The sequence below is a fragment of the Leucoraja erinacea genome, chromosome 35, assembly GCF_028641065.1.
Source record: "Leucoraja erinacea ecotype New England chromosome 35, Leri_hhj_1, whole genome shotgun sequence".
Lineage (NCBI taxonomy): Eukaryota > Metazoa > Chordata > Chondrichthyes > Rajiformes > Rajidae > Leucoraja > Leucoraja erinaceus.
This window is the reverse complement of record NC_073411.1, coordinates 12,401,390-12,419,796: the sequence shown is the minus strand read 5'-3', so window position 1 is coordinate 12,419,796 and position 18,407 is coordinate 12,401,390.

Here is an 18,407-nt window from a genome sequence, read left to right as displayed (position 1 = left end):
CAATCATAGAAACATAGAAACATAGAAAAGAAAATAGGCAGGAGTAGGCCATTCGGCCCCTTCGAGCCTGCACCGCCATTCAATATGATCATGGCTGATCATCCAACTCAGTATCCCGTACCTGCCTTCTCTCCATACCCCCTGATCCCCTTAGCCACAAGGGCCACATCTAACTCCCTCTTAAATATAGCCAATGAACTGGCCTCAACTACCCTCTGTGGCAGAGAGTTCCAGAGATTCACCACTCTCTGTGTGAAAAAAAGTTCTTCTCATCTCGGTTTTAAAGGATTTCCCCCTTATCCTTAAGCTGTGACCCCTTGTCCTGGACTTCCCCAACATCGGGAACAATCTTCCTGCATCTAGCCTGTCTAACCCCTTAAGAATTTTGTAATCACGGCTGATCTATCTCTCCCTACTAACCCCATTCTCCTGCCTTCTCCACTGACACCCGTACTAATCAAGAATCTATCAATCTCTGCCTTAAAAGTATCCATAGACTTCCACAGACTCACCTTCCTCTGCCCTGGAATGATATCGGACGACTGCACAGGGACAGATTCTGTCACAATTTCGAAAAAGAGAATGGAATTTTTTTTTGTAAGCAAAGTCTTTTCCATAAAGATCATGAATTTGCATATTGATCCGTTGTGGGGCTGTGGAGAGTACGTTTATCAAACACAAAGCTCGGAACAAAAGCCGAGAAGAAAGATATGATGTTCTAACGCGGAGACGACAGTTGGCACATACTTTTGTATTCAGTTTATTCTGTAACACATAGCAATGATTAATTTAATCTGAAGCTTCACAGCTGTCCATAAACTCGATAAATCACTTACCATCTGCTTTGCTGCCTGAATCAAATGATGAAGACAAATTTAGTACGGGTTATGGAGTCAGCAGCCAACAAACTCCGCAAAGGGCTACCTCAGTCCAGAGTGCTGTCCACTTGATTGACAACAAGGGTATCGCCCATGTATACTAATGCTTATAGTTTTTTTTTTGAGAGATACAGAGTGGAAATAGGCCCTTCGGCCCACCGTGTCTGCGCCGACTAGCAATCCCCGCACACTAACACTGCCCAGTCCATCATCGGCTCTGTCCTCCCTACCATCGAGGGGATCTATCGCAGTCGCTGACTCAAAAAGGCTGGCAGCACCATCAAGGACCCACACACCATCCTGGCCACACACTCATCTCCCCGCTACCTTCAGGTAGAAGGTACAGGAGCCTGAAGACTGCAACGTCCAGGTTCAGGAATAGCTACTTCCCCACAGCCATCAGGCTATTAAACTCAACTCAAACAAAACTCTGAACATTAATAGCCCATTATCTGTTTATTTGCACTTTATCTGTTTTATAACGGAACGCCTGTTGATGTTTAGTAGAGAGTAGAGTGTTAATTTGTTCATGATATATGTATTTTTATTTCTATTTATTTTTTACTGCACACTGAATGGACACTGGTTGAGCAACGTTTTTTTGTTTCCTCTGGGTATGTGAGTACTCAGGAAAATGACAATAAAGATATACAATATCTTCATGTGTGTATATATTTATATAATGGTATATGGACACACTGATCTGTTCTGTATTCATGCCTACTATGTTCTGTTGTGCTGAAGCAAAGCAAGAATTTCATTGTCCTATCTGGGACATGACAATAAACTCTGTTGTATCTTGAATCTTGAACGTTGCCTATTTCCTTCGCTCCATTGAGGCCGAAACCCTTCTTCAGACTGAATGAAATAGGCAACGTTTCGGGCAACGTTTCAGGCCGAAACCCTTCAGGCCGAAACCCTTCTTCAGACTGAAGGAAATAGGCAACGTTTCGGGCCGAAACCCTTCTTCAGACTGAAGGAAATAGGCAACATTTCAGGCCGAAACCTTTCTTCAGACTGAATGAAATAGGCAACGTTTCGGACCGAAACCCTTCTTCAGACTGAAGGAAATAGGCAACGTTTCAGTCGAAACCGTTCTTCAGACTGAAGGAAATAGGCAACGTTTCGGGCCGAAACCCTTCTTCAGACTGAAGGAAATAGGCAACGTTTCGGGCCGAAACCCTTCTTCAGACTGAAGGAAATAGGCAACGTTTCGGGCCGAAACCCTTCCGGGTTTCGGCCCATAACGTTGCCTATTTCCTTCGCTCCATAGATGCTGCTGCACCCGCTGAGTTTCTCGACACACTGATGTGTTCTGTATTTATGCCTACTATATTCTGTTGTGCTGAAGCAAAGCAAGAATTTAATTGTCCTATCTGGGACACATGACAATAAATTCTCTTGTCTTGTCTTGTTGATCCAACCCACATCACTGACAATTTACACTTACACCAAGCCAATTTACCTACAAACCTCTACTTCTTTGGAGTGTGGGAGGAAAGCGAAGATCTCGGAGAAAACCCACACGGTCACGGGAAGAAGGTACAAACTCCGTACAGACGGCACCCGTGGTCGGGATCGAACCTGGTTTCTCTGGCGCTGCAAGCGCTGTAAATCAACAACTCTACCGCTGCGCCACCTTGTTACTTGTACTGAACGGCATACAAAAATTTATTTCACTGTACATCAGAACAAGTTACAAAGTACCGTACAATCTTAGCTTTCATGCATGTCATTGCAGCCTGGGTATATTAATGAAGACAGTTACATGGTGTGAATGATGGATAAAGAGGTCTCTGTCGCACGGAGATTTGCTCATTCTTAATTTCACTTTAGACTTTAGAAATACAGCGCGGAAACAGGCCCTTCGGCCCACCGAGTCTGCGTCGACCAGTGATCACCCCGTACACTAGCATCGAACTACACACTTGGGGACAATTTACAATTTGCAGAAGCCAATGACAAAGACCACACCTGGAGTATTGCGTACAGTTTTGGTCTCCAAATCTGAGGAAGGACATTATTGCCATAGAGGGAGTGCAGAGACGGTTCACCAGACTGATTCCTGGGGATGTCAGGACTGTCTTATGAAGAAAGACTGGATAGACTTGGTTTATACTCTCTAGAATTTAGAAGATTGAGAGGGGATCTTATAGAAACTTACAAAATTCTTAAGGGGTTGGACAGGCTAGATGCAGGAAGATTGTTCCCGATGTTAGGGAAGTCCAGGACAAGGGGTCACAGCTTAAGGATAAGGGGGAAATCCTTTAAAACCGAGATGAGAAGAACTTTTTTCACACAGAGAGTGGTGAATCTCTGGAAACTCTCTGCCACAGAGGGTAGTTGAGGCCAGTTCATTGGCTATATTTAAGAGGGAGTTAGATGTGGCCCTTGTGGCTAAGGGGATCAGGGGGTATGGAGAGAAGGCAGGTACGGGATACTGAGTTGGATGATCAGCCATGATCATATTAAATGGCGGTGCAGGCTCGAAGGGCCGAATGGCCTACTCCTGCACCTAATTTCTATGTTTCTATGTTTCTATATTTCTATAAAGAGGTCTCTGTCGCACGGAGATTTGCTCATGCTTAATTTCACTTTAGACTTTAGAAATACAGCGCGGAAACAGGCCCTTCGGCCCACCGAGTCTGCGTCGACCAGCGATCACCCCGTATACTAGCATCGAACTACACACTTGGGGACAATTTACAATTTTCAGAAGCCAATGACATTATCAACCTGCACGTGGGAGAAAACCGGAGCACCCGGAGAAAACCCGCGCGGTCACAGGGAGAACGTGCAAACTCAATACAGACAGCACCAGTAGTCAGGATCGAAACTGTTTCTCTGGCATTGTCGGGCAGCAACTCTACTGCTGCACCACCTTGCCACCCGTAATTTCTAGCTCCATGAGTAATAACAATATGTTTAATAACAAAAGATACAAAGACAGAAATATAGGTGACGTTTCAGGGTCAGTCTGATGAAGAGCCCCCAAACTGAAAAATGTCTGTCCATGTTCTCCAGAGATGCTACCTGACACACTTAACCATATAACCATATAACAATTACAGCACGGAAACAGGCCATCTCGGCCCTACAAGTCCATGCCGAACAATTTTTTTTCCCCTTAGTCCCACCTGCCTGCACTCGTACCATAACCCTCCATTCCCTTCTCATCCATATGCCTGTCCAATTTATTTTTAAATGATACCAATGAACCTGCCTCCACCACTTCCACTGGAAGCTCATTCCACACCGCCACCACTCTCTGCGTAAAGAAGTTCCCCCTCATATTACCCCTAAACTTCTGTCCCTTAATTCTGAAGTCATGTCCTCTTGTTTGAATCTTCCCTATTCTCAAAGGGAAAAGCTTGTCCACATCAACTCTGTCTATTCCTCTCATCATTTTAAAGACCTCTATCAGGTCCCCCCTTAACCTTCTGCGCTCCAGAGAATAAAGACCTACCTTATTCAACCTATCTCTGTAACTTAGTTGTTGAAACCCAGGCAACATTCTAGTAAATCTCCTCTGTACTCTCTCTATTTTGTTGACATCCTTCCTATAATTTGGCGACCAAAATTGTACACCATACTCCAGATTTGGTCTCACCAATGCCTTGTACAATTTTAACATTACATCCCAGCTTCTATACTCAATGCTCTGATTTATAAAGGGTAGCATACCAAAAGCTTTCTTTACCACCCTATCTATATGAGATTCCACCTTCAAGGAACTATGCACGGTTATACCCAGATCCCTCTGTTCAACTGTATTCTTCAATTCCCTACCATTTACCATGTAAACTTACTGAGCTCCTCCAGCATGTTGTGTCTTTTTTTTGTAAACCCGCACCTGCATTTCCTTGTTTCTCCATGATAGAGCAACAGGCAGCTCCAGTTCCTTTTCATAACTCTCTATAAGACCAGTGTGACATTTGATAGCCAGACTCCGTACATCTGAGGATCATACAGAGATAAGCTGGGGGACTGGAGATGCAGTCAGGTAGTGGAGGATTTTTTTCAGTGTGCCATATGGATTTTAATAGCATGTAATCATTTTCCAAATTTCTTGACATAAATCGAGCATAAATCATTGCTGAATTTAATTTGAACAAAGATATACTCAAGGTCTTTGGTGATTTTTAAGCACACAATCGTTGGGCTATTTGCCCAGTATCCCATCTACATGGTCCATCTGCCTTTTATCCCCTAACACATTCCTGGCCTATGGAAGCCTCTCCTGTGCCAGATACTCTGCATTTCCTTCCTGCTATCATTTACATCTCCTCGCAATCTATTATCCTTCTGTAAACTGATTTTTTTAAAAGACAAAAAGTGCTGGAGTAACTCGGCAGATCAGGCAGAATCATGCGCTTTCCAAAGAGGCCGTTCCCTCTGTAACTCCCTGGTTAACTCATCTCTTCAGTCTGAAGAAGGGTCTCGACCCGATATGTCACCGAATTCCCCAGAGATGCTGCCTGTCCCACTGAGTTACTCCAGTTGTTTGTGTCTATCTTTGGTTTAAACCAGCATCTGCAGTTCCTTCGGCCACCATAGTCGCAGCTCTTCCCTGGTATACTCCGACGTATTTCGCCAGCCCGCCTTCTCCTGCGTCCAACGTTGATTGAAAACAGGAATGTCTTTCCCTGTCCCATGGTACGAGTTCATTCAAAGAGTTCTCCCGAGTTTGCCCTGATTCGAACTCGGAGATTTACGGTAATGGCCACTCGTTGGTACTCGGGGCTCTCGTGGACATTTTTCATCATGTTGAAAAATCTTCACGAGTCTTCCGAGCTTACCTGCTGTTAGCGAGTCTTCCCGAGTACCTGCCGTTAGCGTTACGAGCCGCTAAGCGACGACCCCGAGCTCCGAAGTACCCGCTACGTTCATTTTCCGTGCTTACCACGAGCTTGATTTTTTTTTAAACTCGGGAGAGCTCTTGGAATGAACTCGTACAGTGGGACAGGACTTTATTACGGTCCAGTAGCCTGCTGAGAACAGGGACTGGTAAAGGCTTCACTGCGGTAGAGTCAGAATGAGGAACGGAAAGAGAATTGCCCTGCAAATGAACACTGCGTTCAGAGGAGTTTTGTCTGTCTGACATTTTAATTGTGATGAATAGGTCAATCTCTCTATTAAAATGAATGAAAGGAATTTGAGGCAATTGCTTCGAATGCTGATATCACACAACCTCATGTTTCCTGCACAAAGCTGGCTCTGTGCTTAGAGTGATTCAATGCTCACCGTGACAGGCTCACTCTTGAGACAACAGTTGTGAACTTGTCATTCTTCATCTCTGACCTGTCCAAGTGCAGGAATTATCACGGGTCAAGGGTACATTGGAAATTCTTACCTCCTCCCTCCATCGGGTAGAGCTGGTGCCTAACAGTGCCAGAGACAAGGGTTCGATTCTGACTAGAAACATGGAAAATAGGAGCAGGAGGAGGCCATTGGGCCCTTCGAGCCAGCACCGCCATTCATTGTGATCATGGTTGGTCGTCTACAATCAGTAACCCGTGCCTGCCTTCGCCCCATATCCCTTGACTCCGCTCACCCCAAGAGCTCTATCTAACTAGGGGCTAGATCTAGGGGTGCTGTTGAAAAAAATCTGTAACACTCAGCAGGTAAGGCAGTGTCTCTGAAAGAGAAACATAGTTAGTGAGTCATGTCTCTCTACAGATGCTGTCTGACCTGCTGAACTGTTTTACAGTCCTTGCCCTGCCTTATTTTCACAGTTCTGCATGGAAATATTTGGACTATAGACTTTATTTTAAACTTTAGAGATATAGCATGGAAACAGGCCCTTCAGCCCATCGAATCCGCTACACGCTAAGGGGCATTTTTCAATTTTTTTCAAAGCCCTTTAACCTGTATGACTTTAGAGTGTGGGAGGAAACCGGAGCACCCGGAGAAAACCCACGCAGGTCACGGGAAGAATGTACAGTCAGCAACCGTGGTCAGGATCGAACCCGGGTCTCTTGCGCTGTAAGGTAGCAACTCTACCGCTGCGCCACCGTGTTGTGAATGTATCATTAAGATCAGAGTAGAGGTTGCCAAATGCAAGGGGTTCCTACAGAGACACAAAGCCATTATTTGATTGTCATAAATTAAGTTGATTCCCAACCCCCGAATGTCACCTATCCACGTTTGTCAGAGATGTCGCAGAGTTACTCCAACATTTTGTGCTTATCTAAGCCACATTGGTTATGGTGAGTGTGAATCCTAATACATATGGATGGGTAGCTGGATAATGTTTGAGGGGGGGCACGGTGGCGTAGCGGTAGAGTTGCCGTCTTAAAGCACTAGAGACACACGCTCGATTCTGACTGCGGGCGCTAGGTGTGCGTAGGTTGTACGTTCTCCCCGGGACCGGTGGAATTCTCTGCCTCAGAGGGCGGTGGAGGCCGGTTCTCTGGATGCTTTCAAGAGGGAGCTAGATAGGGCTCTTAAAAATAGCGGAGTCGGGGGATATGGGGAGAAGGCAGGAACGGGGTACTGATTGGGGATGATCAGCCATGATCACATTGAATGGCGGTGCTGGCTCGAAGGGCCAAATAGCCTCTACTCCTGCACCTATTGCCTATTGTCTATTGACCCTGTGGGTTTTCTCCGGGATCTTTGGTTTCCTCCCACGCTGTAGATGTGGTGTACTCTGTTTTATTTCACGTTGCAATAATCATTAGCCATTGGTGTAGGCTACAATCTGGGCGTTGAATTGCAGGCATGTCAGACTGGGGGCTGCATGGTGTACAAGCACTGACATCGCCCGCACAACCCAGAGTTGGAATTCTAAGCTTAGATGTCAGAGGCCATATTGGCAACGGCTGTCCTAAAATAAATTCCACCCTCTCTCTGCCTCTGGCAACGCGAACACAATCAGAACAGGCCATCTTTTGAACCTTTCAATGAGAGTCATTCACCTTCCACTGCTAATAGGCTCCAATGATGTTATTTTCAGAATGTCACACGGCTTACACACGCACCGTCAAGGTAACGATATATAATTACTCTAAATTACGGTGAGCAGAGAAAGGCAGCGCTGAAATTAATAGTCTAATCACAGGCAAACGACAAAAATCCACGGCTTGCTATTTCGGAACGCTGATTTCTCTTTGTCTGGGGAACATCGTATTAACCCTTAGGTAGACAATAATGCTGGAGAAACTCAGCGGGTGCAGCAGCATCTATGGAGCGAAGGAAATAGGCAACGTTTCGGGCTGAAACCCTTCGCTCCATAGATGCTGCTGCACCCGCCGAGTTTCTCCAGCATTTTTGTCTACCTTCGATTTTCCAGCATCTGCAGTTCCTTCTTCAGACTGAAGGAAATAGGCAACGTTTCGGGCCGAAACCCGGAAGGGTTTCGGCTCTAAACGTTGCCTATTTCCTTCGCTCCATAGATGCTGCTGCACCCACTGAGTTTCTCCAGCATTTTTGTCTACCTTCGATTTTCCAGCATCTGCAGTTCCTTCTTAAACAAAACATCGTATTATTCCTTTCCATGTCAAAGACTGAGTTGTTCCATGGTTCAACGTCGAATCCTAATTGAAATTGAAGTCATTTTTAGGGGGGTTGGGACTCTATTCCCTGGAGCGCAGGAGGATGAGGGGTGATCTTATAGAGGTGTATAAATTATGAGAGGTATAGATTGGGTAGATGCACAGTCTCTTGCCCAGAGAATTGCACAACTCTCTGGGTGAAAACGTTTTTCCTCATCTCCGTTATAAATGGCCTAACGCTAATTCTTAAACTGTGGCCCCTGGTTCTGGATTCCCCCAACATCAAGAACATGTTTCTTGTCTCTAGCGTGTCCAATCCCTAATAAGAGTCTGAAGAAGGGTTTTGTCCCGAAACGTTGCCTATTTCCTTCACTCCATAGATGCTGCTGCACCCGCTGAGTTTCTCCAGCTTTTTTGTGTACCTTCGATTTTCCAGCATCTGCAGTTCCTTCTTAAACCCCTAATAATCTTATATGTTTCAATAAGATCCCCTCTCATCCTAAATTCCAGAGAATACAAGCCCAGCCGCTCCATTCTATCAACATATGTCAGTCCCGCCATCCCGGGAATTAACCTGGTGAACCCACGCTGCGCTCCCTCAATAGCAAGAATGTCCTCCTTCAAATTTGGAGGCCAAAATTGCACACAATACTCCAGATTTGTTCTCACTAGGGACCTGTACAACTGCACAAGGACCTCTTTGCTCCTATACCCAACACCTCTTGTACTGTCATCGTTTGTGTGTTCTCCAGGCAAATCGCATTGTAAGCGAGTCCATAGATGTTGCACAAGAGAGAAAAGGAAGAAGGAACAGCGACTGGGGAGATGTGTTGGTCAAGGGGGAGATGGAGACAGCCATAGATGGAGGGGGGGGGGGGGGGGGGGGGGGGGGGGGGGAAACTGGGGGGACACTGCATGGGGACACTGCTGACCTGAATAGTGAAAACGCCTGGATAGAGTGGATGTGGAGAGGATGTTTCCACTAGTGGGAGAGTCTAGGGCCAGAGGCCATAGCCTCAGAATTTAAGGACGTTCCTTATGGAAGATGAGGAGGAGTTTCTTCAGTCAGAGGGTGGTGAATCAGTGGAATTCATTGGAGGCCAAGACAATGAATATTTTTAAGGCAGAGATAGATTTTTGATTAGTACGTGTGTCAGGGGTTATGGGGAGAAGGCAGGAGACTGGGGTTAGGAGGGAGAGATAAATCAGCCGTGATTGAATGGCGGAGTAGACTTTAGTTTAGTTTTGTTTCCAGATACAGCGCGGAGACATGCCCTTCAGCCCATCGAGTCTGCACCGACCAGTGATCCCCGCACAGTAACCCTATCCGACACTAACTAAAATGAAAACATGTAATAGCAAGCCAATTAACCCACAAAGCTGTACGCCTTTAAAATGTGGGGTGGAGACCGAAGTTCGCGGAGAAAACCCACGCAGGTCACGGGGGGAACGTGCAAACTCCGTACAGACAGCACCCGTAGAGTTTTTGGGAATATCCGTCAAGTTACCCCCCCCTGATCATTCCTCCAACACTCGCAGGCAGTATGAACGAGTGAGTTCTTGCTTAGTTTTTACAACCAGTAAACACATCTGTTTGTATATCATTTAACATGAGCAATTCTGGATAGTTTATAATAACAATTGGAAACATTTAAGACTGCTGATTGCTTTCTCTCTTCAGAATTGCTCCTTAATGCCTGAGCGACCTGCTTAGCGTTTTTTACCAAGGGTCTTCAAAGAGACTCTCGACTGTGCAGTGAATGCCTTTAGGTACCAACATAAAATGGGATTGCAACCTGACTTTGGGACCACTTCAATCCCGTTTTGCAACAGAAGCAACCTTCTGGAGTTACAATGTAAATTGTCTCAATTTGCTGTGTGCATTCATCAGGCAGGTATAATGCCAGCTCAGCATTAAATACATTGAAGGGCGGCACGGTGGCGCAGCGGTAGAGTTGCTGCCTTACAGCACTTGCAGCGCCGGAGACCCAGGTTCGATCCCGACTACGGGTGCTGTCTGTACGGAGTTTGTACCTTCTCCCCCCCGTGACCGCGTGGGTTTTCTCCGAGATCTTCGGTCTTCGGGTTTCCTCCCACACTCCAAAGATGTACAGTTATGTAGGCTAATTGGTTTGGTGTAAGTGTAAATTGTCCCTGGTGTGTGTAGGATAGTGTTAATAGAAACATAGAAATTAGGTGCAGGAGTAGGCCATTCAGCCCTTCGAGCCTGCATCGCCAATCATGGCTGATCATCCAACTCAGTATCCTGTACCTGCCTTCTCTCCATACCCCCGGATCCCCTTAGCCACAAGGGCCACATGTAACTCCCTCTTAAAATATAGCCAATGAACTGGCCTCAACTACCCTCTGTGGCAGAGAGTTCCAGAGATTCACCAGTGTGTGAAAAAAGTTCTTCTCATCTCTAAAGGATTTTTCCCCTATCCTTAAGCTGTAGACACATCGGGAAATGCATCTGCCTGACCCCTTAATGCTGGAGTAACTCACGGGACAGGCAGCGTCTCTAGGGAGAAGGATTAAACCATTCTTCATAGTAGATAGATAGAAAATGCTGGAGTAACTCAGCGGGACAGGCAGCATCTCTGGAGAGAAGGAATGGTTGATGCAAGATTGAAGATGGGAAGAAAGGAAGCAAAACGTTACCTATCCATGTTCTCCAGTGATGCTGCCTGACCCGCTGAGTTACTCCAGTGCTTGTGTCCTTTTTTTATAACCCAGCATCTGCAGTTTGTTTTTTCAAAATTAGACCTATGTCCTCTGGTTCACTAGTAAACTCAGGGACAGCTTCTTCCCCTCGATTATCAGGCTTCTGAACAACTGTACGATGGGGTGCTGCCCGATTCACCGCGACCCCAGTGCGGACATTGGACTAGCGGACTGTGGAACTGATGCAGAGAACTACATTCTGCACTCTATATCTCCCCCTTTGCTCTTCCTGTTGTACTGGAGTTTGAACTGATTGTATCTGTACATTATATCTGTTTTGTTGTTTGTCTTTTGCACAAACGTCCGCGAGCATTGCCACTTTCATTTCACTGCACATCTCGTATGTGTATGTGACAAATAAACTTGACTTGACTTGACTTGACTTGACTTATATCTGTTTGGATTGCATGCAAAGCGAAGCTTTTCAGTGTACCTCGGTTCAATAATAAGCCCAAACTCAAATTACAAAACAACGGCGTAAATGTTTTTGCGTAAATGTAATTAAACATTTGTAGAAAATAGACTTGAAAATCAATTGCAAAAATCAAGTGACGTTTTGCAGATGAAAATCATGTTAGTTTGTCATGGACAGTGAATGTGTGGATAGGCTTAGATTCACCAGCCATCATTGATTAGTACGGGTGTCAGGGGTTATGAGGAGAAGGCAGGAGAAAGGGGTTGAGGGAAGGGGGGAGTTAGATCGAATGGCGGAGTGGACGCGATGGGCCGAATGGCCTAATTTTGCTCCTCTTATTTATGAATGATGCCCGGCACAGACATTATGGGCCGAAGGGCCTGTTCCTGTGCTGTGCTCTGTGTTCGGCCCCGTGAATCAGTCAGGCAGGCTGTGCGAGGCCGTGTGTTTCCCCACTTTAACTCTGTTGGCGTCTGTCTCTGTGTGGAAGGGGATGTTTGACAAAGCCTTGCTTCATGCACAGGCCACTACAGACACACACACAGACAGACAGACAGACAGACAGACATCCTTTCTCCCTGCAAAACAAAAGGGATGTTTGTGCTAATACAGAATGCCATACCCTATCCAACCATTCAGATTCTATTCACAATTAAGGCTCGCTCCGTTCCTGCCATCCATAATTCACTAATTTAATTTAATTTAATTCAATAAGTCACTCCTGACTAATCGACAGCATCTGTTTGCTGTACAAGGCACTCAGTTTACTTGGAAAGATTATCGGGAGTTCTACTTTAGGATCAAGTCACATTATAGTTAGAAGGGCAGCAGGGGTGGCTCAGCGGGAGAGTTGTGACCTTCCAGCGCCCCAGACCCGGGTTCAATCCTGACTACGGGCGGTACAGTGCCTGTACAGTCTTTGTACGTTCTCCCCGTGACCTGCGTGGGTTTTCTCCAGGATCTTCGGTTACCTCCCACAGTCCAAAAACCTGCAGGTTCACTCCCTCTTAAATATAGCCAATGGTCAACTACCCTCTGTGGTCCAGAGGTTCCACTCTCTGTGTGAGTTCTTCTGTTCGGTTTTAGGGATGAGGGGTGGAATGTAAGAATTTTGTAAGTTTCTATAAGATCCCTCTCAATCTTCTTCTAGAGAGTATAAACCTCTATCCATCTTTCTTCATAGACTGAAGGAGGTACCGTCTCAGGTGTATAATGCCTCTCCTCAGATTTGGAGACCCCTGTCCCTTCGAGCCAGTACAACCACAGTCGCCTTAAATATCAATGAACTGAGCATGGCTGATCATCCCCAATCAGTACCCCGTTCCTGCCTTCTCCCCATATCCCCTAACTCCGTTATTTTTAAGAGCCCTATCGAGCTCTAGTATCCAGAGAACCTGCCTCAGTCACCGCCGTCTGAGGCAGAGAATTCCACAGACTCACAACTCTCTGTGAGAAAAAGTGTCACCCTCTGTCCGGAGCCAGAGTTGTCACAAGCATGGGTCAAAAATTTCTGCTGAACACTGGGGGAATGTTTTTGTTCCTGAACATGGAAGTCCAGGACTGGCCAAACTGTAGCATGGTCACGACCCGAAACATCATCTATCCATGTTCTCCAGGGACACTTCGCAGTTTGCCATCGCCGTGACTTTCAGTCTGAAGAAGGATCTCGACCTGAAACGTCACCCATTCCTTCGCTCCAGAGATGCTGCCTGTCCCGCTGAGTTACTCCAGCAATTTGTGTCCTTCTTCTCAATGGACACTGCCTGGCTCGCTGAGTTACTCCAACACTCTTTGTGGGTTTTTTTTTTGCAGTGTGGTGCCTGATTAAATCAGCAAGATTACTTGAGATTTTTCTGCAGGATGATCAGTCATGATCATATTGAATGGCGGTGCAGGCTCGAAGGGCCGAATGGCCTACTCCTGCACCTATGTCTCTATGTTTCTATGAACTGCAGATGCTGGTTTACACCGTAGATGGACACAAAATGCTGGAGTAACTCAGCGGGACAGGCAGCATCTCTGGAGAGACGGAGCAGACTGTTCCAGCTGCTACGGTCAGGCAAACGCCTCCGTTGCCATGCGGTGAGAACGGAGAGGTTGAGAAGGAGTTTCTTCCCAGAGGCAATTCGGACTGTAAACGCCCATTTCACCAGGGACTAACTCTACAGAACGTTTTTCCGTCCATTATTTATTATGTAAAAGAATATGTGTGTTATGATTGTGTTTATAATTTGTTTGGTTGTTTTGTTGTTTGTCTTTTGCACAAAAGTCCGCGAGCATTGCCACTTTCATTTCACTGCACATCTCGTATGTGTATGTGACAAATAAACTTGACTTGACTTGAATGGGTGGCGTTTTCAAGTGCATGTCCAGCATTTCTAGATTCTCACAACACAATGGTTACACGTGGAGTCTACGTTTTTGAAACAACTCATCATTGATCAACATCTCTGTATCCGTTCATTTTTGTCTTTCCCCCAGAGTTATCTTTAACCCTTTGTTCCATTTTTAGAAAACCACTCGCTCATTTGCCTTACAAGTGGATGCAACCGAAGTCCCAACTCCCTGATCAGTGTCATTGTCCTCAGCTTAGCTCACAACCCCTAGCGTTTACTTTAACTTACATTGAGGAAGGAACTGCAGATGCTGGAAAATCGAAGGTAGACAAAAATGCTGGAGAAACTCAGCAGGCGAGGCAGCATCTATGGAGCGAAGGAAATAGGCAACGTTTCGGGACGAAACGTTGCCTATTTCCTTCGCTCCATAGATGCTGCCTCGCCTGCTGAGTTTCTCCAGCATTTTTGTCCACCTTTACTTTAACATAGCTAGCTATTCTGTTGAATCTAAATACCATGATATACCAATCTGTTACCTCTCCTAACATGCAGTCTGAAGAAGGGCCTCGGCCCGAAACGTCACCCACTCCACCTATCCAGTCCCGCTGAGTTACTCCAGCATTTTGTGTCTACTTAATATTTTTGGTCGGATCAGGAGCTAACAGGGGCACGCAGAGGAAACATTGAACAGGCAAACCCAAATAAACATTAGATTCAGAAGCAGAATGCGTCTTGTTCTCCCGGAGGCACAGATTAATGAAACGGGAATTGTTAATTGCAAAACGCTGATACCAGGATGTGAGTCCAGGCCTATGTTATCAGTGTACAACAAGATAATTAGCTCTCTCGTGGTAATTAAACTCTGGTACGGCTCTTTGTCTTAATCCAATTTGCCGGAGATGAGGTTGAGCAATTATGCTTCCTGTTGGTGGCATGTATGAGTAACAACACAGTGACGAGCAGCTCTCCTTTTTAAAACTCAATGTACTCACTTACGGACAGGGACAATATTAGAACCTGCTCCCAAGAGACACGCAAGAAACAGCACAAAATCATGAGGGGAATAGATCGGGTGGTTATACAGGAAGGCCGTCAGCATCCATAAAGACTCCTCACACCCTTGCAAAAGACTGTTAATGGACTCTGAATGGAAAAAGTAGTAAACACTGCCCAGTCCATCATCGGCTCTGACCACCCCTCCATCGAGGGGATTTATCGAAGTCGCTGCCTCAAAAAGGCTGGCAGCATCTTCAAGGACCCACACACCATCCTGGCCACACACTCATCTACCCTGCTATTCCTTTCATTGTAGAAGGTACAGGAGACCTGAAGACTTGCAAGCCACATCAGGAAACAGTGTCGGGGGGGGGGGGGGGGGGGGGGGGGGGGTGGTGATTGGCAGTCACCGAGGTACCTGGTGCCTAGAAGCCTGAAGACTGCAACAACCAGGTTCAGGAATAGCTACTTCCCCACAGCCATCGGGCTATTAAACCTGGCTCAGACAAAACTCTGATTATTAATAACCCATTTTCTGTTCTTTGCACTTGATCAGTTTATTTATTCATGTGTGTATATATTTATATTATGGTATATGGACACACTGATCTGTTTTGTAGTCAATGCCTACTATGTTCTGTGTGCTGAAGCAAAGCAAGAATTTCATTGTCCTATACAGGGACACATGACAATAAACTCACTTCGAACTTTACTGTTCGAACTACTTCCCTCCGGCAGACGTTACAAGGCCTTCTACGCCCGAACCTCCAGACTCAGGAACAGCTTCATTCCCAGAGCTATAGCGGCTCTGAACCGGCCCTGCTTCCAGCTGCCAGAGGAGGTAGTTGAGGCTGGAACTATCGCAACATTTGGACAGGTAAATGGATAGGACAGGTTTGGAGGGATATGGACCAAGCGCAGGCAGGTGGGACTAGTGTAGCTGGGACTACACTAGTTGGCCGGTGTGGGCAAGTTGGGTCGATGGGCCTGATACGACACTGGGTCACTCTATAACCATATGACTAAGCTGGGGTGACTCAGTGGGACAGGCAGCATCTCTGGAGAGAAGGGATAGGTGACTTTTCGGGTCGAGACACTTCTTCAGACTGAGGGTCGGGGGAAAAGGGAAACGAGAGATATAGACAGCGATGCAGAGAGATGTGGAACAAACTTGCACACGTGGGGGCAATAAAGCACCTTCTGACACAGCAGCGCCCATGGATATGGCCTCCTCCAAAGCAGAACGTCTCAACCTGCATCTGATAACTCCCGCCCATCATGTGTTCAGCTTTCCGATTGTCCACAGAGTCACAGACTCCCCCAGAGGGTGTAACGATCCTTTCCTGAGCTCTACAGAATCCTGCAGAGTCGGCATAAAGCACCAGTCTTTACACTCCCTGCACAAGGTGGACGATGAGGTGAGACAAATCCTACACCAGTGAGCAACGAAGCTGCTGCAATTTAAAACGATGAGCATAAACCAGACGGGGTTCATTAAGTTTCTACTTAAGTGGGTGTTTTGTGTCAAGTACTGCATTGCCATGAACCAAGTTGAAAATGGTCCTCCCGCTAAACGCACTAGTGAGTCTTCACGTCGATTGTTAGCGGTGGGTGAGGTTTGACTTCTGAAATAAAAAGTCACCACACTGAGGTAATATCTGGCCAGCTTCACGCAGAATTAAACCGCAGGATCCACCAGCAAGTCGTTACATTTTAGGATGCTTCCTTCCTACGATGTCCATCCATCCTAACACACACACATACAAGAACGCTCCTATAGGAATTGCTTTAGGGTGGTGAATCTGTGGAATTCTTTGCCACAGAAGGTTGTGGAGGCCAAGTCAATGGATGTTTTTAAGGCAGAGATAGAGAGAATCTTGATCAGTCCGGGTGTCAGGAGCTATGGGGAGAAGGCAGGAGAATGGGGTGAGGAGAAATAGATCAACGGTGATTGAATGGCAGAATAGACTTGATGGGCCTAATTCTGCTCCTATCACTTATGACAGAGACAACCTATGGTAATCCGAAATTCTGCTCCTATCACTTATTGTGTACAGGGTAACAAATGGTGACGGGGTAAGGTCCAAGTGCCAACCTGTTAGATGGTTGGTGGCTTCCACTCAGAACCAGTTTCTTTCCAATGGGCTCTGCTATTTGGTTGTCGATGTTAACTGCTTCATGTTGGGAGGCAGCGACATTCCCAACTACCGCCTGCATTTAGACAGCGGAGATAGAAGTCCCGAAGCAATTCACAGCTGCAATATCTCCACAACAATGTCACGCAGAAGTCAAGGCAATTGACCGAGACACATTTACTCTCCGTGTCACTGACTGATGCCCACATTCCTTCACATCTTTCCGTAAGAAAGAGGAATGAATTTATTTACATGACAGCAGCCGGGATGGTTTTTGACACAGATTGAATGTAGACTGCGAGGCTGTCGTTGTTTCAAAAACAGCCACTCCACATGAATCTGCTGCCCCATGGGATCTGAATCACACGCGCACGCACACACATGCAGATACGCAAACTCACACAATTACACATAGACATGGAAAAACACACATACACACAATACAAACACACACAGACACACAACACAAACACACACAAACACACACAGACACACAACACAAACACACACAAACACACGCAGACACACAACACACACACACACAAACACACGCAGACACACAACACACACACACACAAACACACGCAGACACACAACACAAACACACACACACTAACACACGCAGACACACAAAAACACACACACACACACACACATACACACAGAATCAAAAGCACACACAGAAACACACACACACACAAACATACACCTCCCCATACAGAAGCACACACTCACACCCACACCCACACCCACACACACACAGAATCAAAAACACACACAGAAACAAACAGACACACGCATCTAAACATACACACACATAAACACACACTCATACACACACACACACATGAACACACACACACACACACACACACATGAACACACACACACACACACACACACACATGAACACACACACACACACACACATGAAACACACACACACACACACACACATGAACACACACACACACACACACACATGAACACACACACACATGAACACACACACACACACACACAGAATAATAAATACACATAAACACGTACACAAACAGAATAAAAACACACACACACACACACACAGACAGACACTCGCACACACATACACACACGAGTACATCATGTTCTGTGCACAGTGATGTATCAAACAGCTCATTCCAGTGAATGAGGCTGCAGTGTTGCCTTGAGGAAGCAGTGGCTCAGATTTGCTGCCACAGGACACATGTCCACCCATCTCCTTGTAGCTGCAGTTTGTGTCGACACAACACTGCTGTCCCTTGCCTTGGAGGTGTGTTTGGATAGGGAGAGATCAGGGGGATTAGTTTCAAATTAAATACTGCTGTCTGTCTAACTGTTCCAATTTGTAGAGTTTAAAATGTCAATGCTTTAATTCCTAATCTCTGCTGACAGACCTGATGCTTCTC